Raw genomic sequence first — 23,455 nt, 5'->3', positions numbered from 1 at the left:
AAATGATAACACTTTCTTCCACTAGCAACTTTGCATCGTTAAGTGGTCAGGGTGCCATACTTCAGCCACTGTGGTTCTGATTTCGAATCTTGTTAAAATCTACGCCATTGGAGAATTATTTTTTATTCATATATTAACACACACGACAATTAAGAAAAAAAAAAGTTTAAAAAATAGAAAATAAAAATTGAGTAAATTACAATATTTATTAATTCATAAAAAATTTCAAAAAAGACATTTATGAATTATAATTATAATTCCTTGTTTAAATTTTTAATTGATTAATACTGTAATTTATTCAATTTTTATTTTAGTCATCAATTTTTTTTTATTGCTCTATCTAGTATATGGAGTTTTTTTTATAGGTTCTAATATAAAGATTTATCTTTGCAATTTTAATTTATATATGAGTCTAGGTTAAAAATGTATTTGAAGGCTAAAATATAGCAGGTTATGCAACCAGTTTGAAAAAAAAAAAAAAAAAAAATGCTAGAAAGTTTGCCAGGCAAAAAAGTTAAAGACATACCGTCCCTTCCTTCCCCATGTTAAGAACGGTTTTTATTCATAACTAGCGGGGGTACCCGGCGTTGCCCGAGTGTTTGGAGGTGTGTGTGCTCTTGGGGGGGGGGGGGGAGGATTGAACCTGAAGCCCTGAGGCGAAGTTTGAAAATAAAATGTGAAAAAAAAAACATGAACCGTTCGCCCAGCCAGATTGAGTTACTGAAAAATGTTTGAATTTATTTAAGTAAGAACCAAATTGACAGGTGCCCGCACGGAAGTCGTAGAGCGTTACAACGACGACGTAAGCAATAGCTATTCAGCAAATGAGGTCAATGACCAGGTTTGTTTGTTATAAGCGAAGAAAACATAAAAACGAACGTTAAAACCTAAGCGGAGGGGGGGGGGATCAAAACAGCGAAAAAAAAAACACAAAAAAAAAAAAAAAACTAACGTATAGCAAACGAATGATGTTAAATGTAAAAGTCGAAAAAACAAAAAAGAAAACAAAAACGAACACGTGAAAAGTGGTTTAAATAAGCCTGTTTCGATATTAAAATTTAAAAAAATCAGTGGGTACCTGGGTGTTTTTGGGTGTGTGGTCGAGGGTGGATAACCGAAGTAAAAAAAAAAAAAAAACGAACATTACGTGAAAAATGGCTTAAATAACACTGGTTCAATATTAAAATTTTAAAAATCGAAAAAAAAAATAGAAAAAAAAAGACGTCTCACACCACGATTCGAACCCAAAACGTTTAGATAACGAACAACGCGCTAACCAGCTGAGCTAACGCGACGTATATGAAATTTAGTCAGTTTTTCAACTATTTAAAGTAAATCAGGTCATGACGTCATCTGACGCATGCGTAGAACCGGTCGTCGTAACGAGAGGACCGTTTTTTATTATTAAATACTAATTTCCTTCTCTTACTTATAAAATACAACTGTTAAGTAAAAATTTTAAATAACCATTTGTTTTTTGTTTTTTTTACAAAGGGATCACCACTTATCAAGGCTCGGAGGCCACTCGAGGATAAGGATTAAAGAGTGTACAGTGGTCAAAAGGACATTATCATAGTAATCGTTAGAATTATAAAATTGGATTACTTAAGGGGAGCGGCTCATCAAAAACTTATTTACGTTGGACTTGAAGACGACCAGCTGGAAAGCAGGTGTGCAGTTCTAAGAAAGAAGCTTTGTTCATGGAATCTACCTTTAGGTTTAGGTACAGATAAAGAGTGGGGGAAATTATTAATAGTGTTTTCAGCTAGACGAGTGTTTCTCGTGAATGTTTGGCGAGGGGGAGGACCATAGATTGGAGCTCAGACGAGCACTTGTCATGAAAATAACGATAAAAAAGACAGGCTTGCAACGTCTCTTCTGCGAGAAAGATGTTGCAGGGAAGAGAAAAGGGCATCCCCCACTAGGCTACAAAGTCTATTTTGAACTCTGTCAAGGCAGGATAAGTCCTTCCTAGCAGCTCCTGCCCAGATGTGGCAATAATACTCCATCAAATGTGTTTTCCAAAACAAGAGAATAGTTTTCCTTTTAGGAAATAGCTACACAAAAAAAGATATATACATATTGCACATAATTTTTTCGGGTCAACACGAGAAGGATCTTTTGCTCTTTGCTTGCAAAATTATAAAGTTCAGAACCTCTACAGAACCACCACCCACTGAAAATTCTTTATATCTAGGACTTGTACAGAATAGCAACCCATCGGAAACTCTTAAATTAAACATGGCTTCCAATTAAAAACCATCTTGCTGTGGGATGTGGCGGACTCATTTAGAGCTGACTCATTGCGATTAAAATTACGGCCATTACTTTATTAATATCTTTGTCAAATACAAGAACATTATTATGAATGACTATTACAACATCCTAATTCTTATTATTTTCATTATTCTGAGTACTGTTCTTATCTTGAGTGTTATTTGCACAATGTAACCTCAGACCTTCTTCAAAGACCCATGGCGTAACGGATAAAGTACTAGGTAAAATTCAGTTCTAAGCAGCACTCTTCTGAAAGTTGAAAGTTCAATGTTCAGTGTAGACAATACGAAGAATACAATTGTGAATTACTTAAGACTTCTGCCCAATCATGGCTGATGGAACGAGAACATGCTACCTCCATCGATTAAATAAAAGGTTTTGTTAAAAAGTTTTGTGCAGATTCAGAGTTTAACCGAAAGATTATCAAGTCCCACAAGAAGGTCAGCTGTTATACTGACCAAAACATTATGCCAAATAGTTGGTTATGGCTGACCACATATGGAGAGAAAAGAAAATCAATCTTCCCGCATGGGACAAAGTAAAGAATTATAGGTTGGTTGGTTGGTTGGATGGATGGCATTCACCGTAGGTAAGTTGAACCAGTTTCCTCTGAAGGTAGAAGTGTCAAGGGGATATAAAATTCATAGGTGGTCTCTAGCTACATGTATTAAATCATATAGAGAGAAGAATGGTAAAGAGTAAGATAATTCAAAGAAGCAGCCCATATGTTGAGCGACAAGCGTCTAAGATTCTCTGAATTCAACCAAAAGATTCCCAAGATTCCTAAGTTCAAAAAGATAAACCTGAGGATTGGTTGGTTGGTTGTTTTCGTTTTACGGCATATCAACCTTTTCGGGTTATTTAATGCCGAATTCAAAGATTTTGAAGAAAAATTTTTTAATAGAATATATTTGTTGTTTTTAAGTCGGTTTCTATTTAACCCATAGTTGGGACCCTAACAGGTACTACCACTCCGGGTCAGAGTGGACCTGGGAGCAATGGCAATTAACAAACACTCCCCAAAGCCCTCAAGCTTGGGCCTCACCACTGGATATAGTTTAAGGTCATATCCAGGACCATTAAACCTGAGGAAGATCAGCTGTTATATTGACAAAACGTTGTGCCAAATAGTTGGTTATGGCTGACTATATATGGAGAGAAAAGAGAATCATCCCGCATGGGACGAAGTAAAGAATTATAGGTAGGTTGGTTGGTTGTATGGCCTTCACCTTAGCCAGGTTGAACCGGCTTCCTCTGAATGTAGAAGTATCAAGGGGATATTAAATTCACAGATGGTCTCCGTGTATTAAAGCATATAAAGAAAAGAATGGCGAAGAGTAAAATGATTCAAAGAAGCAGCCCATATATTGAGCGAAAAGCATCTAAACAGACCTAGTATGGAATTTAACACAATATGGTAGCCAATCATAATAGATTTGGTTTGCTTTTACGGCATATCAACTTTTTTTTTTTTTCTTTTTAGTTATTTGATGAAGAGTTCTGTAATTTAAAATTTTTTTTTTGTCATGGTTAGATATTTTAATTTATTCAGTAAATAAAGTTGGCCTTTTTTCGATCATTAGGTGATGTGTGTGTGTATTTTATTTATTTTTTTTTAAATAAAGTTGGATCGAGTTATGATTATATTCTTTTGTATGAATTTACTTTTTTCAGAAATGTTAGTATTTTGTTAGAATTTATTATTATTATTTTTTTTTTTTTTAAATAGTTCTTCCATATTGTTGACATTGTAATAATTCTGCAGGATATGTGTGAGATCACAATCCAAAAGAAAGTGTTTTACCGTAAAGGGTTCTTGGGATGCAAAACATTCTGGAAGGTCTTTTTTTTAGCAGGAATGAGTGGATTGTGTATAAATAACAGATTTTATATAGATATGAGAGAGAGAAATTTGTAGTAATAAATGGTGATATTAATAAGATTGTACTGCTAAGAGCAAAAATATGTTTAAGACTCCCAAAATTCTTACTAGAATTGTCTGCAAGGACCCGTGACACAGTGGATAAAATACTTGGTAAAATTCATTTGTAAGTTACACTATTCTAGAGATTGAAGATTCTATCCTCAAAATAAGATTACAAATTACTTAGTAAAGGGGTTCGTTTGACATTCTGTGCAGATTCGACAGAAATATTTCCAGAGTTCAACAAGACCCACCTTGAACATCAACTGAAATGTGCAAATAACACTCAAGACGACAACAGTAGTCTGAGTAATACAAATAGTATGAATTAACCAAATGTATAAATGATACTAATTCAGAAAGTTTTCCGAAATTCCAGTTTTTTGGCAGGGGATGCGTATTTAGTTTAAGGTGCAAATCTACACATTTGCCATTATTGTTAGTAGTAGTATTACTGTTATCTTGGTTTATCAAATCAATCTATTAGCTGACCAAATCTTTATAATAAAAACTATAAACATTCTTTGATAAAGGAAAGGCACAGAATAGTTTTAACTCCCCCCCCCTTTACATATTAAGAATGGTTTTCTGAAGAGTACTATTATTTAGAAAATCTTTCTTAACATGGAAGAGGGCGTTGTTACACCATTTTTGTATTTTGCATATCAATCGACTATGTTCAGCAAAGGCTTTTCTCACCGGGATTCTCAGAGGGGGGGGGTTACTATGTCTTAGAACTGTTCATATACCCCCTAGATGATAATATGTACGATTTGCAAATGCACATCGTGTCTAGATTTATTTTGATCGACTTTTATAAAAAGTGCGTTATTTCGCGCATTTGTTTGGCTTTTTAGTATAAATCAAGAGAAACTAATTGAAACGAGATGTGTTCTCAGCTTTTGTGCCAGGACGTCCAGAAACCAAGTCAGTTTTTATGAATTTTTTTTTTTTTTATATATGGAGTTCACCACTTATCAAGGCCTAATGGCCACTCAGGGATAAGGGTTATTGTGTGTACAGTAATCAAAGGGATAGTGTAGCAATAGTATTGGGGAATTGGTAAGGTGTCATTACTTGAGGGGGGAGGGCGGTTTATCAGGAATTTGTTTGTTGAACTTGAAGACATCCAGATTGAAGTCGGGAGGGAAACAGGCAAGCGGAATTAGAGTTCCACAGGCGTGCAGTTCTAAGAAAGAAGCTTTGTTCATGGTATCTACGTTTTGATTTAGGCACAGATAGGGAGTGGGGAAAATTATTGACGGTGGTTTCAGCTAGTCGGGTGTTTTTTTGAGAAAGATTGGCGAGGGGGGGACCAGAGAATGGAGCTCAGATGAGCACCTGCCATGGAAATAACAACAGAACAATGATAGGCTCGCTACGTCTCTTCTGTGAGAAAGAGGTTGTAGGGTAGAGAAAAGGGCATCCCCCACCAAGCCACGGAGTCTATTTTGTACTCTGTCAAGGCAGGATAGCCTGTTTTTCGCAGCCCCCGCCCAGATGTGGCAGCAGTACTCCATCTTTGGACGTACTTGGCTCTTATATAGATAGAGAATTACATCATTAGTGAGATATCTTCTGGAGCGGTAGAAGGATCCCACCATTTTCCCAGTGACCTTGGCCACAGACTTGATGTATGTGTTCCATTTAAGATCAGGTGTAAAGGTCAAACCCAGGAGCTTATCAAATCCTGGGGCCTCCCTTAGACGAGAGCCATCCATTTCAATTGATGCCAGATGGGGATCAGAGCGTTTATGATGTAGAGATAGGAGCTTGGTCTTAGATGCATTAAAGGTAACCAGCCACCTCTTTCCCCACTGTACCACGCGCTCGAGATCAGAGGGAACATCATCATTTACGGCCTTTGATGTGTTGCCATAGATAGTCGTGTCATCAGCATAGATGTCAACGAAAGATTTTAGTATGTGTTTTGGGAGATCATTGATGTAGATCAGGAAGAGAGTTGGGCCCAGTATGGACCCTTGAGGGACTCCAGCATTAATACTGTGGGCCTCTGATTTCTGCCCATCAACAACTACTCTTATGAGTCTATCTGAGAGAAATGACTTAATGATAGAGAAAACATTTCCAGTTATACCGTAGCTGGAAATCTTGTGTAGTAGGCCTTTATGCCAAACCTTATCGAAGGCCTTTGATATGTCGAGAGCAATTACCCTAGAAATGAAACTTTTGTCGAGAGATTCACTAATCTTATGAGATATAACCATTAGCACATCTGCTGTAGATCTAGCAGAGCGGAAACCATATTGTGTGTCGCTAAGAAGGTTATTTCTGCTGAGGTGGTTGACTACTTCTCTATTTATTGTGGATTCCAGCAACTTACTCATGACACACAGGAGACTTATTGGTCTCTACTGAGAGGGGGATGACTTATCACCTGAATTCTTAAATACAGGGCATACTGATGAGCTTTTCCAGGGTGTTGGAAAGCACTTCTCCTTAAGGCAGCGCCTAAACAGTTTGGAAAGTATGGGGGCAAGTTCTGGTTGTAATTTTTTTAACACTATAATTGGAATACTGTCGGGACCAGTTGCTTTGCTTTGTTCTTGATTAGCTTGGCGACCTCACGCACAGATATTTGTATGTTGCATAGCGTGTTGTCTGTTATAGGAGGGAATATGGGGAGTTGATGGCCTTCGTCACACAGGGTAGACTTTGCCGCAAAGTTTTTGGCAAATAGTTTGGCCTTGTCGGATGCTGTCGAGATGACCTCTGGTCCATTGATAATGGTTGGGATAGAGCGCACGTTTCTGTTCAAGATCCTATTTGCTATTTGCCAGAACTGGTGGGAACCAAGCCACTGCTCAGCTACTTTGGACTTAACGGATTGCACATATAGTTCTCTTGCATTTTTTATTACTCTTTTACAGTGGTTGCTGGCAGTTCTGAAAGCAGCTTTAGTTTCAGTGCATCTATTACGTTGGTAGCCATGGAAAAAATGATTTCTGTGTGCGATGGCAGCAGCACATTCGGGGGAGAACCATGGCTGGCTGTTAGGTTTTCTTGGGATTTTTTGGATGGTATGAATCGGTCTATGCCTACAAGTAACGTACGGAAGCTATCCCAGTCCGCCATAGAGTATCGGTATACAGTACGGTGGAGAGGTACGTCTGTAGATTTATTATATTTCATTTTTATCTTAACTGATATGACGCAGTGGTCGGAGGATCCCAGAGGAGATAGAACGGAACATGAGCATAGCTCAGGGGAAGTAGATAGAAAAAGGTCTAGGAGGCTTGCGAACTGACCGGTACTATCGGGCACACGGGTGGGCTCGCAGACAATCTGAGCGAGGTCATAGGCAATGGCAAAATCATGACAGAACCTCCCCTCCTCATCAGTCTTATTTGAGTGGGTCAGCCGTTCCACATTATGGACATTGAAGTCACCGAAAATGTGAATGTTAGCTGAGGGATGAGCAGACAGGATGTGGTCAATTTTTTCTGATATACTCTTAAAGACAGTAACTCCACTGTTGTGGGGGCGATAGAGGGCAAATATAAATGCGGTGGTGTAAGCAAGTGCAACCCGGAAGCACATATAAGGTAGATTAGAGTCTTCTCTGGAGATATCCCTGCCACATGGGAAGCCATCTTTAATGTAGGCACATATTCCATGCCCGTGGCGATCTTGGGGGTCAGATTTAGATGTTAGGTTAGAGTATCCTTTAATTATGAACTCATCTAGGGAGGTGGTCGGCCCTATTCCAGTTTCGCTTAGAAAGAATATGTCAGGTTTCGTCTCCTGTAATTGGGTTTCAACCTCTGGAAGGTTAGAATGTAGACCCCTGATGTTGGAGAAGGAGATATGGTAGTAGGGGTCTACGTAGGAGGATGGGGTTCTAAGTTTATTTGTGTTTTTTTTTTTTGAGATATTTCATGTTGAGGATTTTGGGGTTTGTGGAACAGGTCAGCATACTCGGTTAGAGCAGAACAGAGAGGGAAAGTAAGAGAGGAAAGACAGGAAATTTTTTTTTTTTTTTGTAGCACATGATAAGGTAAAGCCGTAACAATTACCCACTAGTATGGCATCGAGAGGCCCCACTAGAGACTACTGCATGGTCCAGAATCCATTCACCAAATGGCAATACAGCAGCCCCAGTACTTTGCACCTACTGATAGGACAGCCTCCTTAGTGGTTATTCCAAGGTTCGGGTCCCTGACTATCAGGCGGTTAACGTCAGCCCAGATGAAAACGTTTACCTCCAGCACCCTTACTAGTGACATGGCCGCAAGGATAGACATAGAGACAGAAAATTTCCGACATCTCAGACTACTGTTCACGAAGTACTACCAACCTGGGAAGCAGCTTTTTCTTCACCCTTTGTCAGAAACATCACTCATTAGAAATGAGGGACAAAAAAGGAGAAGCGAGAGTTACTGGAGCTGTTGATAACACATCCACTGCATTATCTACTCTCCAATACAAGGAAAACCGTCATATCAGACAATTGCTTTCATTTGGACACCCATTTTTTATGGGAAGTTGGTTTTCCCTCCAACCTATCTTGGGGAAACAAAACCAAAAAAACTGCCTCGCAGCCAAACTTAACTGCAGGATTGATGTTTGACCTCATTAAATTTATGCACCTGTCAATTCACTTTTTAGGTAAATTATCAGGGTCTTTTTTTTTTTTTCCGCTTTCGCCTCAAGGATTCGGGTTCAAGCCTATCTCTTTCCAAGACTTTTTTTTTTTTTTTTTTTTTTAAAAACACCCGGGCAACGCAGGACCGTTCGTATTGCATCATGTTCATTTTTTTAATTGTTTTTTTCCATCACATTTGCCGTTTTTTATTGTTTTTTTTTTGTTTTCCCGATTTTTTTTATTAGTTTTAACATTGCTTTTTTTTTTTTTTTTTTTTTTTAAATATTTAAACAGGCTTATTACTTCGCTTTGTTAGATTTTATCACTCCCCCACACACACACCTGTAAACACCCGGGCAACGCCGGGTACCCCCGCTAGTCTATTATATAAATCTGACCTGTCTGTTTAAATGTATGTATGTATGTATGTTTGTATGTCTGCCTAAAACTTTTGACAGAGGCGATGGATTTTCACAAGATTGGTATCGTTTTGAAGCTCGACCTTTTGGACAGCAGATATCGAAAAATTGTTTTTTTTTTTTTTTGCTGACATATTTGCAAGTCATTCAAAACTTGCGTCAATGTCACATATAAAACACATTATAAAACATTATTTCGACCGCCCGTGACATCACAATCGCAGTGGGTGCATCAATAAGACCGTTTGGTTTTTTTCACCTCCTTTTTCTCTAGAACGTTATGGGTTCGAACTTGCTTACTACTATTTTTTTTTTTTGGCGCTCGCAATCCCCCCCCCCTTTTGCTCAACCAACACCCTTACACACACTTCAACTGTCTTTTCTGCCTTCATGTCACGGGTTCGAACCTGCCTGTCTACTACAACTTTTTTTTTTTGCTCAGTACACCTACAATGCCAGGCTAGTATATATGAGGAGGCAAAGCAGATAGGAGGGCAATATAAAAAAAAGAAAAAAAAAAAAAAAGAAAAAAAAAGAAAAAAAAAAGAAAAAAAAAAGAAAGCATGCTATGAACATAGTGAAAAAGAATATAGTAGTGCTCCTCATTAAATCCTGAGCAACGTCAGGTTTTCTTACCAGTTTATTATTAAAAAAAAAAAAAAAATTGTTGATATTAACTTGAAATGAGACGAAAAAATTGTTGATATTAACTTGAAATGAGACGAACAACAAAACAACTTATATGAATGTGCTAAGTAGATTCTCTTTAGACTTGGACGTCGGCCATATTAATTTGCCTTTCCTGGTTGCTAGTATGTGACTAACAGCACAAGTAAATTGGCCAGTAATTACAGCTTAATAAGAAACAATTAAGTGCAATACAATACTACTAAAAAAAAAAAAAAAATAAAAAAAAAAATAAATAAATAAAAAAAATAAAAAATCCACCAAACTAGTTTGAGATAAGAAATAAAGATTTGGAGGTAATGGCGGCTACCTAACTGAAATATCCTTACTATAATGGAGATTTGGTATCCGTCTGAAGTCGAACCATTATTATTACTTCTATTAATTATACTTTCTTTCAATATTCAATTCAGAGGAAGGGTAGTATAATATCTATCCTGTTGTCAGGAGAGCATCTTGCCAAGCATTACTGCATCTTTTGGATGGGGGGAGAGTACCTATTTACTATGCCTCCCCACGGGACAGAGTTAGACACCAGGGTCATTTTTTAACATGGAGAAAAGGTAAAAAAATAAAAATTGTCTCAGTCGTGAAGGATTTCTCCTCCACTGAAAGAGAACAAGAAAATGAAGTGCAGCATCTGAAGAACAGATACTACACTTTGATCTTCACCACTTGTTTTGTTTTATGTTCGTTTGTCACAAAAACCATCTCCCAAAGAATTACATTCCTCTTTTGAATAGTACAGTACTTGATCTGTGGTTATGAAACCATCTTATTGCTTTTTTTATTCGGTGGAGGGAGGGGAAGCATAGTGTCGTGTATCTGTTCTATTCTCATGAGGAGACGATTCTCCTTTAATAACATCCATCAACAAGGAATTGTCACAATCAGCTTATCATTAGCAAACTCATCACTGACATTATATATGCTAGTAAAAATGTATAACTAGAACGAGTATATTATTACTAGTTACTATAATGGAGATAATGTGTGTGCAATTAAAACTTATTTACATTAAGGTCAATATAGCTAAATTTCATAAATGGCACTGCAGAAAACTGACTTTTTTTTTATTTAACATGATAAGATTCTATGTCACTATACAAAACAAATAACTATAACCATTCATATGATACCGATCTCGTAAAACTGTTGCCTGTCAAAAGTTTTAGGCAGACATACGTACGTACATACATACATTTAAACAGACAGGCGAGATTTATTACATAAAATAATACAAATAAAAGAAAAATTTTTTAAATTCTATCACTAGCAAAATCCCACCTATTCACTGTTGAGGTCCCTAGATACCTGAAAGCCTTCTATTCTAAGTTTCCTCCCTTGGACTGTTAGACTTTGGAATTCCCTCCATGACTGTACTAACATGCAGACGTTTAAATGTAATGTGAACAAGACATCTTGTTGCCCAACTCCCTACAGTCCCCTGTTAGACATGGGACCAAATAGTAACCCTTTACGTTACAAGTGGTAATATGCTTTTTTTTGGGTGAAAATAACCAGTGTTCCTTTTTTTTTTTTTTAAATATTCTTAGTTTACAAGAGGATGTTTGTACATAATTAGCCCATTGGATACTATCGTGGACTATGAGATCAGTTATATTGAATTCAAATCTTATTGAATTCATTGTGGACATTTACTTACTATTTATTTATAATCATTTATAATCTGTTTTTCATGAAAAGTTTGGAATTTTTATGCATTTATTAGAATAGCCAACATAAAAAAAGGGGTTGAAAAGATAAATACGCAATCAACAAGTGAAGCATGCTTGGTCCCCCGTGAGTGCACAATGAATGAGGCATAACCCCCCCCCCCCCGAAAAAAAAAAAAAAAAAAAAAAAAAAAAAAAAAAACCGACCAAGTTCAGTCCCCCGCCCCCATTTAGCCCCAAAAGTCCCCAGAGGACATCAAATCCTGGTGAAAATGAACAAACGGTGCAGTTTTAGGCCTTAACGTAAGTTTGAGTTCTGAACCAAGCAAAAAAAAAAAATAACTAAGTCCATCATTTGCCCCAATTTTAGCCCCAAAAGTCCCCAAGGCCTCAACATATTTAAATTTGAGTTCAACACCATGCAAAACTACTAAAGAGACATACACAGAAAATTTTGGACAAATGTGGTAAAATAGTCCCAAAAATTAAGTGTTTTTATTAGCCCTAAAAAAAAAAAAAAAGAAAAGAAAAACCCAGGGGCACACCCAAGAGTTATCACGAAGTATAGACAAACAAAATTTCAGAAAGTTTTATAAAAATCCAAGGCATCAATTTTTTTAATAAGCACATTAAGTGTCAATTTTAGCCATATTAACCCGAAAGGCACACATAGGGGGGGGGGGGGGCAACCGAAGTTTCCCCAGAAAATCTGTTCCATTACCTTTTTTACTCATATCATGTTTAATGTTTGTGCAAAATTAAAAAAAATTCCAAGGCGTAGTTATTGAGAAAAGTGCGAACAGATAAACAGACAAGGTGAATTTACAGGTCCACCCTCCTTTTGTCGGGGGACCAATAACTGTTACCAAAGGCAAGCTAAGTTACTATTCTACCTATCTGAATAAGTTTATGTTTTAACTTATTTTAAAGAGTTTTTTTTTCTAAGAAACAAATGCCGTATAAAGTCTAGAGTTTGAAAAATAAACAAAAAAAAAACGTTCAAAAATTGAAAATTAAAAAATGCTGGTGGAAACACCTCCAATAAATATCACTAATCACGTGAAAATGTAATGTTCTACCAGTATTGGGAAATTGGGTAGAATTTGATCATTTAAGAAGACAGCTCAGCAAAAATTTGTTTACATTGGACTTGAAAGTTACCATAGTCAGCTAGGAAGCAACCCCACAATAGACAAAATGTCTTCAACACACACGTCTATAGCTCTATGGACACAATTACGTTGGCACATTGGGTCTCGTTAAGCAACGTTGAGCCTAGCCATGACCATTTGGGAATACCAAATGCTGTATATAGGAGAACATTGATATCTCCCTGTAAGAACTGCACCCTGATAGGGATATACAAGCAACTAGAGACTGCTTGTGAATTTGATATTCCCATGAAACTTCCTTTTTTGGAGGAAGCCGGTTCATCCCGCCTAAGGTGAATGTTGCTTAGGTACAATACAGTACTTCTTGTCTCTGATTTGTGATTCACTTTTTAAAAAAAAATTTCTTCCTTTGAAGACTGTAACACTGCTATGGGGCAGCCAAACCAGCTGTCAACGTTGTTCTGCTTTTTATTGAAACCAACCGAGAGTTCTTTTTAGTATCCTCGTTGTTCCCTTAAGTGCAATTGTCTGGATCACTTTTACACTTGGTTCACCAGGAATATTAGTTAGGTAGGACTTCAGGTTCTTCTTCATAAGCCCTGTGGCACCTATAATAACTGGTATGATTGATATCTCTCTAAGATTCCAGTTTCTTTTCATATCATACATGAGACCTTGGTATTTGGTCTGTTTCTCCCTTTCAGCTCTGTTCAGACCTCATTAGGGACACTCACTTCAACCAAGGTTGCAACTCTCTGACTTATTCCATATAACTATATCAGGTTTAACAGCAGCATTTTCAAGGTAGGTGGCTGTAGGGATTACATGGTCATAATGTATGGTTTATAAGTCATTTACATCAGGTTGATATTCCCAGGACTTTCTGCTACACTGGATGTTTAGTTTTTTACAGATGGTCCAGTGGAGGTACTTACATACTCCATCATATCTCGCTGTATAGTAGCCGTCCCCTAGTAGAACCTTGCAACTCGATATCAGATGATCAACACTTTCCAATTCTGTATGACAGAACCTGCATTTATTGTCATTACTGATATTTGCCATTTTCTTGAATGCATTGGTCATCAGTCCCTGGTCTTGAGTCGCCATTATGACCCTTTTCTGATCGTGGTGGAGGGCTTCCCTTTTGAGCCAGTCCAAGGAATCTTCTTTATGTATTCCTGAGAAAGTTCCCCCCCAAAATACTTTGCACGCTGATGTTGGTCCCATCTTTAAAGGTTCATCCTTTGGAAGGCTTCGGTATATCAAAATGGCACATAGCATGATTACCAAATTGTAAGCTTGACGTGCGAGCTGTTACTATTTCCATCTGGTGCTGAAGACATCATGTTCTGTCCATGACTTGTTGATCTTTTCCTGGTGTTCCATGTATCCTTTTCAAGAAGGATTTATAAATTGCTTTCCTCCACCATGACCAATCTACAGCCATTCCCTTCCATCTTTTAAGATTAACATTTTGTGACCTGAATTATGCTGTAGATGTTTAAAAAAATTAATTTTAGATGGCAGCATACTTATATATATATATATATATATATATATATATAGTGGAACAATAAAATTGTCGCCCTAAAAAGACATGATTCCATTTCCATTTGATTAAAACCAGTTTTTTTTGTTGTTGCAGACCATCTATTAGTTAGCCAGTTGTACAAATCCCAAAAGCGATAGGAGCCTTCTATCATGTCTGAAAGTGACACAATGTTGGACAAATGAGATTGGAGATGTGCTGCTGTACAACTTATGCTCTCTACCGATCCAAGTTATGACAACAGGACCATTGCCAACACCTTCAAAATGCAAATTTGGACCATTCAACGCTTGAGGGCACAGTCCAACAAAATTTCCGGCCATGGTTATGGTCTTTGGTATAGTTACAAGTGAGGGCCACATCATGCCACCTCACATCTTTGAAGTCGCCTTGAAAGTCAACATCAAAGTGTACCTGAATGTGCTGAAAGGTGTGGTGATCCCCTGGTGCAATCATGTGGCCACTGGCAAACCCTGGGTGTGGCAGCAGGACTCAGCACCAGCCCACAAGTCCAAAGAGGCCTAGGCTTGGCTTCAGAAGGAGTGCTACAACTGTGTATCCTCCTCTCACTGGCACTCCTCTCCGTTCCGACCTAAACCAGCTGGACTACTTTGTTTGGTCATACGTCAAGAACATCACCAACGTGACCTCCCACAACACCAAAGCCAGCCTGATCGTCGCCATCTGCCGAGCTTCTACCAACACTTGTGGAAAAGGCATGCTTCCAGTTCAGTATCGAGGTGGTGATTGAATAGATATCAGCTCTACTACATAATCAAGTTACCTGAATTGTTTTTTTTCAATAAATGTTTTAAAATAAAGTCGTAGTGTTGTTTTCTTTCGTGTGACAAATTTATCGTTTCACCATGTAGATTATATATATATCTATATATATATATATATATATATATATATATATATTTCCCCAAAAGCTCTGGCCTTGGAGATAAGACTAAAACGTGCTATGGTTTCAAATGATCTGAAATAACAGCAAAGGGAGACTTGATTCCAAATTTTTCTCATATTACATCTCTCGTCTTTTGGAAATAGAGTATGATTATGAATATCTCCAGTATCAAATAATCCTTATACACCAAACATTAGTTAATGTATGAAAACCAAATACGGGAGATATAACATATGAGAAATATTTGAAATCAAGTTTTCCACTCGCTGTTATTTCAGATCATTTGAAACCATAGCAAGTTTAAGTCTTCCCTCCATCAAGGCCAAAGCTTTTGAGGAAATATCAGATATTTTGTAATTCATATGCAAAACTAGGAAAACAAATGACTATGATTGAAAAAGTTTATGGCTGTAAAAATGTGCCAAAAATAGGCTCTGAATGATGGATGATACCCTTAATGTGTGACCTTAAGGGTAAATGTCACATAGCCCACTACACCATTCAGGTCATTAGCTTTCCAACGGGCCTTCATTTGTTAAATTCTGACCAATAGTCGCTGAAATTTCGAACTTATAAAATTGCCAAAAAAGGGTGGTATATTTATGGATATATATTTATATATATATATATTATATAAATATATCTATATGCATAGCCAAATTGAATATTGAAATGCTCATATCTTTGGTTCTATGGGATAAAACTACATGAAAATTTGCAGGCTTTTTGAAGATAATACTATTCTATAGTTAAAATTTTATGACAATTGATAAAGAACCAATTTTTTCAAACCAATAAAATATGCCCAAATTTGCCTACATTTGTATATATAGTGTCATGGCAGGCCTGCTTTAGTTCTGCTGCTTTGGGACGAATTTTACTTAAGGTTTTTTTTTTGCTTGGTTGTTTCCCCTGTGGCCTTGCCAGGCCACTAATATATATTGATTATTTAATCATGCATGTATGCAAGCTTTTCTTTAACTGATAATCTGTTGCATCTTCTCTCAAAAATTAAGCTTCGAACTGTATCATCAGGAACGACATTTGAGAGATTAAAAGTATTTTACCTGAACTTGGTAATCAGCTATTATCTTCATCGTTAGTGGCAGTTTCTGTAGTAGGTGTTATCATAGACCATCTTCCCACGATTCATTCTTTGTCATTATCATATACATTTTTTTTTCTACCCTCGTACCTCATTCCATATTCAGTCTTTTGGATGCTTTTATTATATATATATATATATATATATATATATATATATATATCTCATTCTGTCTGTCTGTGTCTGTCTATCACTCACACACACTGGAGGGGCATAGGCCATTTACAACTTTTGTATATGTTTTTGTAGCGAAGAGTTCTTTTTACAGGGTGAGGGTGCTGGCCCCACGCCCAACCTTCCAAGAAGGTACATACAGTGCCTAGCCTTCCCAAATAGTCACATATCTGGTAATGGCCAGGCTCAACGTTGCTTAACTTCGGTGATCTGGCGAGAACCGGTGTGTCAACATGATTGTGGCATACTTTTGTTATAACACAGTACCAAAGAGTTTGTCTTTTGAAGGGTTGGATTTGGGACACTTTTGTTTAAATTAAAATTTAAATTCAGGTCTGTGTATTGTTATTCCATTGTAATAAATAATCTAAATATTAATTTACTTGTCTGTACGTCTAGTGTCACAAGAAAAAAAAAAAAAAATCATCGCAAACATGAATGAGAAATGAATTACCTCCCCTTATAGTCACTATCAGTTAAAAATCATTAAAACCATTTCCTCTCCAAAAATTTCCAAAAACATGGGTATCTGTTTACGGTTTCAAAAGAGCTATTTTATTTTAGAATTTAAAAAAGGGTCATATTGAGAGGAGACTAAGTTTTTTTATGATAATTTCTTTTTTAAATTTTTTTAAAAAGGTGACTTTCGTTGTAATTTATATAAAAAAATTATTCAGAAAAAAAAGTGTTGTACTGACTTTCATAAAAAAAATCTAAATTTTTTAAATCAATTTGTTTTTAGCTTTAAAAAGGTTAAAAAAGAATTTGCTAAAAAATTGTTTTAAATTCGTCGTTGTTTGTTTTATTTTATTCATTTTATTTATAATACGTTTCAAAAATTTTCAACTACCCTGGAATTTCCATGGGTTCTGCTAGTAATTAAAATATTTGGACCAAGAAAAAAGATTTTTGGGGCTGAAAAAAGAATCAAAAGGACAGATTTTGGTCGACACTGAGGAAAAAAAAAAAAAAAAAAAAAAGTTCTATTATTTTTTGGTAAGCATTTTTTATTAAGAAAAAAATAAAATAAAAAAAGCAGTTATATTTACATATATATTACAGGGTGGAACGATAAAATTGTCGCCCTAGAAAAGAAGATGACATGATTCCATTTCCGTTTGCTGAAAACAGTTTTTCTTTTTGTTGCAAACCATCTGCTAGTTAGCCAGTTGTATACAAATCCCAAGAGCAATAGCATTCTTCTATCATGTCTGACAGTGACACAATGTTCAACGAGCAAGATCGGAGATGCGCCGCTGTACAACTCTTGCTCTTTATCGATCCAAGTTATGACAACAGGATCATTATAAGCAGCTTCAAAATGCATCGCTGGATTGCCACAAATAATAAGGACATGCCCAGGGTGATGAAAAAGTTTCTGGCCACGGTTATGATTTTTGATGTGGTTTCAAGTGAGGGCCACATCATGCCACCTCACATCTTTGAAGTCGGCTTGAAAGTCAACACCAAAGTGTACCTGGATGAGCTGAAAAATATGGTAATCCCCTGGTGCAATCAGGTTGCCACCGAGTGTGGTGGCAGGACCCGGCGCTGGCCCATAAATCCAAAGAGAACCAGACTTTGCTTCAAAAGGAGTGCTACGACTTTGTACCCTTCTCTTACTGCCCCCTCTCCCTCTTTGATGGTCCTGGATATGACCTTATAAACTATATTCAGTGGTGAGGCCCCAGCTTGCGGGCTTTGGGGAGTGTGGAGCCACCCTTTAATTGCCATTGCTCGCAGGTCCACTCTGACTCGGAGTGGTAGTACCTGTTAGGGTCCCAACTATGGGTTAAATAGAAGCCGACTTGAAAGCAACAAATATATTCTATTAAAAAATTTTTCTTCAAAATCTTGGGATTTGGCATTAAATAACCTGAAAAGGGTTGATATGCCGTAAAACAAAAATAACCAACCAACCTCCTCTGACCTGAACCCACTGGACTACTTCATTTGTCATGTCGAAAACATCACCAACATGACCTCCTACAACACCGAAGCCAGCCTGATCATTGCCATCCACCGAGTATACGCAGAGCTCCTGCCGGCGTTTGTGGAAAAGGCATGCTCACAGTTCTGAGCCCGTACTGAGGCTGAAGGCGGTTACATTGAATAGATGTCAGCTTTACTACATAATCAAGTTACCTGAATTGATTTTTTTCAATAAAAGTTTTAAAATAAAGCTGTAGTGTTGTTTTCTTTAGGACGACAAATTTATCGTTCCTGTACTGAAAGGGTACCGTGCTATTATTATCAAAGCTCCTAAATATGTGCTTTGCTATCATATAATAAATCGTTTAATAATCTTATAGCAATAGAAATTTTGTGTATTTGTCACTGACAAATCTATATATTAACACGATAGCGTGTGTGTTATTTTGTGTGTCACGCTTACATCTTTTTTCTTTAGAGTGACTGCCATTTAATTGTTATGACCTTCCATTTCTTGTAATAAATAATTTTACAAAGAATTCTTCATAACTATTGGTTTCGGTTTTGATTATATGTGAAGGAACTCAAGTTTATATATATATTTTTTTTCTTCTTAACTTTTGGTTTTAATTCAAGCTGATGCACCCAAGTCATATGGATATATATATATATATATATTTTTTTTTTAAATCTCAACTTTATAATATATAAGAATCGATAGAAAATTGACTTTATAATATTTATCAAATCTGCATAAATTAAAATATCATATTTAAGTGTATTTTAATGTCTGGGCAATGCCGGGCATCCATGTTAGCTTAGATAAATGCTTCTGCAATTTTAACTAAAGAGCTACAATAATATCAGGGCGTCTCCATTTAAGCTGAACATTCACAGAATGCCAACATCGATATATTAGACGCGAAAATTCCATGGTGGACTCTTTCATAGGTCCTGCTAGTTTTTATAAATGCAAGATTTACCTTGCAAAATTTGTCTCAGTTCAAAATATCAAAGATTTTATCTACTTTAAAAAAAAAAAAAAAAAAAAAAATATTGCATTAATAGTACATAATAAATTCTCAACAAATACAGCAGATACCATGATCAGAAATCCAAACCTGAAAGTCTTTTATTTTAGATTCTAACAAATGTAATGTTGCTACTCTTTTCTATAAATACTATTATGGCATGTGTTCTTCAGAATTTTATGATCTATTCCCTTCTTCCTTTGTTCCAGCTCGTTTGGCTCACTGGTCAATTTGTTGTTTTAATATCTCATTGTAATACAGCTTCCTATTCTAGTTACTTTCCAAGACAACGGGATTGTAAAACTTTCTTAATGACTGTTTTCCTCCTACCTATAGGCTTAGTCTTTTCAAGACTTAGGCATCTCCCGTCTTTGCAATGACCATCTTTCATTCTTCTTTTTAGCTTTTTACATCAAGTGGCTTCATGTCTTGGCTAGAGAGATTTCCATAATTATATCATAGTAAGTTATGAAAATATATGGCATTAAGCTTCACAGAATATTTTATGTTTCATCTCCGTAGGGAATCGTCAGGCTAACATGCATCCAATTCATGTTACCTAGTGGTTTTATATATAGACACGGTGTTTAGTTAGCGAACTAATCATGCATTTATTCATTATTATTCCCACCCCGAGAGTTACGTTTTTATTAGCCAATGGCTGGGCTTCCCTCGAACAAAGGTTTAGCTCATATGTACTAGAATTATGGACCTATAATTCTAGTAAAATAAAAGTAAAGAAAAACAAAAATGTCTCTAGAGCCAGAGAAGGCAGTTTTGGCGCATTTTTTTTTCTCTTTAATCTTTAAAAGATGAATGAAATAGCATACATTTCAAAAAGGAAAAAAAGATTAACATAAATTTGTAAATTAATACCTTCCACTAACTCCCTTACTCCTTATATTCCTACTCTCATAATCCATTTCAACAAAATGAACTCAGTCAGACTCCGTTGTTATTCCTAATGATTACTTTGTCTGTCCTCCACCGTAGCCGTCGTAAATATAGATTCAGGCCTTTGCACTGAAAAATTACATCATGGTCTGAAGTCTTAGCAAGCAAGTTCTGTTGAACAGACTGTCAATAATTTTTTTTACAAATTTTTAGCTACTACGAACATGATTACATTTATTGCTGTCTTTCTAAAAGGATAAAAATTCAAGTTTTACAATATCTTTTTGTTCATTAAATTGTTAGGTGAAAGTACAGATTAGTTACAAAACACCCGCCAGCCTGGTAACATAAGTGCATAAATACCAATAAAGCGACTTAATATCGTATTCAGCTAAATCCATAACAAGCGGCATTTGAATGAATGGTTTATTTTATTCACGCTACACTGTAATCACGTGATTAAAATTTTAGATTAAAAATTGGGAGACAAAAGGGTCACGAGTTCCACTGTGGAAGTGCTCACAAAGAAAGAAAAAAAAAAAAAAAGAAAAAAAAATATATAGCATTGTTAATGCCTGTTTTGGTAGAAAAAAAAAAGAAAAAAAAAAACAAACTTTACTGACATCGGCCCGCTGATACAAATTCGGGATTGGGGCATGTGAGCGAGAAAAAGCAAAAGTAGTTCAGGGAGACGGTGTGAGAAATTCCAGTTACATGCCATGTTCCATTGTTGTAGGCAGCCGGTGATTGGTTTATTTGTATGGGCCAAGATAATTACTGGGCGCCTTTTTTGTAAACATCCATTTTGTTTTCAATCTATGATAAAACACCCGGCAAGAAAGACTCACCAAAAGGTCGGCTCCAAGAAGAATGCCTCATCGAATGGAGCCGCCACAATTTCTTCATGTTATATCACCTAAATGTTTGGTGAAAAAAAGGACTTGAAATCTCTACAAGCAGAGACACCTTTATATTGTGCCGAAGATATCCTAATTAGAGGATGGCATCGTTTGAACATTTTCATTGTGTTTATATCACCTAAATGTTTGAACTTTTCTCAATTCAATTATGGTCCCAAGAACTCGATTTATGCCTAATTAAAGGCACCAGAACTCTTGCTGAGAACACCATCAATTATCATGGACCGTTTCGAAGGAAACCCGAACTACCACTCCAACAGAAGGAGTTAACTACTGGCTTCCTATTCGGGAGGCAAAACTGATCCACCGTTTTGCAAGGATTGTACCAGGACCAATAACCTTTCTTTGGTGTTATAACTGAATAAAATTTGAGTTTAAAAAAGGTATGGTTTTGTAATTTGTGGAATTATTTTGCCTTTGCCAGGGAGTATTGAGTTTGTGAGATTAATTTCTCACAACGGCTCCTACATGAGAACCGAAATAAATATAGTATCCATTTGCCATTAAAATCATTACCAATTAATTTCCGTCTCAGTGAACCCTTCTCCCTCATAAATGAGATTCTAATTTGTTTTTCTTTAAGCGATTATATTCGGACAACTTGGCAGAAAAAAAATTCTTTTAGAATTTATAATGGGGGGGGGGATCAGTTTTGGGTAAATTTATACAAATACCGTGACAGCGAATTAGTAGAAAAAAATGTACCCAAACCCTAACCCTAACCCAGTTTTCAGATTCGTGTTCAGCACACCGAAACGTAACAGAATACTACGTAAAAGATTTTACTAATTCGCTGTCACGGTGTTTGTATAATAATACCCAGTTTTGTATAGAAAATTAAACTAAAAATTATCTTCCATCTCTAGAGTCATTCTAACTTCTTAGAGCAGTTAATTTTTAATGTTTTTTTTTTTTTTTTTAAATCACTAACCATAGAGTGGAAAGGTTGTAAATTCACATGTAATCGCTTACCCCCCCCCCTCAAAAAAAAAAAAAAAAAAAAAAGACGCACAGAATTTTTCTCTCATAGCAACAAAAACAGGTTGGTTAACTGTCCTAAAACGCTTGAATGAACGGAAATGGATAATTTGGTGCTAGTGCAGTTACTGATCCGAGCTATTTTTTAAATCGTATTTTCAAGTTTAATGATATGTTTTTTAATTCAAATTGTAAGGTTAAAGTATAGAATAGGTACAAAACACCCTCCCCATGTTAAGAATGGCTTTTTGAATAATAACGTTATTATTTCAGCACGGATCAATAAGTGCACTAGTACCGATCATTTTTACGTTGAAGGCATATGCAAACGGATCTTCCCGCCGCTCTTAATATATATATATTTTACTTTTTTTTTTTTTTTTTTCCAGTGTGTTCACGCTTCAAGCAATCGCTATATAAAAAAAAAAAAAAAAAAAAAAGTAAAATTGCAATAGTGGTGGTAACTAAAATACATTAGTACTAAATAAAAATTTGGACACAATTTAAAAAAAAAAAAAATCAAGCAATATCAAAGATAAATAATAAATTATACTTTCAATCGTTATATTTAGTTAGAACTGTACAGAGAGAGAGAGAGAGAAAGAGAGAGGGTGAAAGAAGGAGAACGAGAGGAGGGGGGAACAGCTTTGAGACAAGGTCATAATTTCACAACAATGACATTGATACAATACAAAAAACATGGATCAAAATAGAAAATTGGATAAAAGATAAAAATTCAAGAATTTAAACCAATATTTTTAAGGGGCAAGTATCAAGTACAGTAAATTAATAACATTTTGGGTGACCCGATACGCGACCTTCTCTCTCTCCAAAATGTCACTTATTCAAGTAAATAACTACATTTTTCAGAAAAATTACTACTTCAGTTTTGTAAAATTTAAATTAAAAAGAAAAAAATCGTTTCTCTTTAAGTTTCACAACGTACCTCCTCCACAAATTTAGATCGGTGTTCTTAGAAGTCACAGTTAGTTTCACAAACGTCTTTTCGGAATTTCGGTCAGGGGACCATTTTACATTTAAACAAAACATTTCCCATTAAAAAAAAAAAAAAAAAATATATATATCAGTTTTTCAAATGTGTACGTAGAATCTGAGAATTTAATGTTCAGTCAATTTATTGGAAACCGAATAGAAAATATTCTTTAAGAAAATTAAAACAAACATTTTTAGAGGTCGGGGTTGGGGGTTGCTAAAAAAAGGTAGGTCACGTGTCGTTGCACAAACTAAAAAAAAAAGAAAA

At 36.0% G+C, this 23,455-nt stretch overlaps 1 protein-coding gene across 1 annotated transcript in view; it reads right to left on the bottom strand.

Annotated features, from left to right (window-relative positions):
* Positions 1-23,455, bottom strand: part of LOC145263099 (dephospho-CoA kinase domain-containing protein-like) — a 41,204-nt gene that overhangs the window by 17,097 nt on the left and 652 nt on the right. The gene's annotated exons all lie outside the window — the stretch shown is intronic.

This window comes from Euprymna scolopes, chromosome 38, assembly GCF_053919585.1.
Source record: "Euprymna scolopes isolate OS-2025 chromosome 38, ASM5391958v1, whole genome shotgun sequence".
Classification (NCBI taxonomy): domain Eukaryota; kingdom Metazoa; phylum Mollusca; class Cephalopoda; order Sepiida; family Sepiolidae; genus Euprymna; species Euprymna scolopes.
The sequence above is the reverse complement of the archived record's forward strand: the minus strand, read 5'-3'. Positions and strand labels throughout refer to the sequence as shown.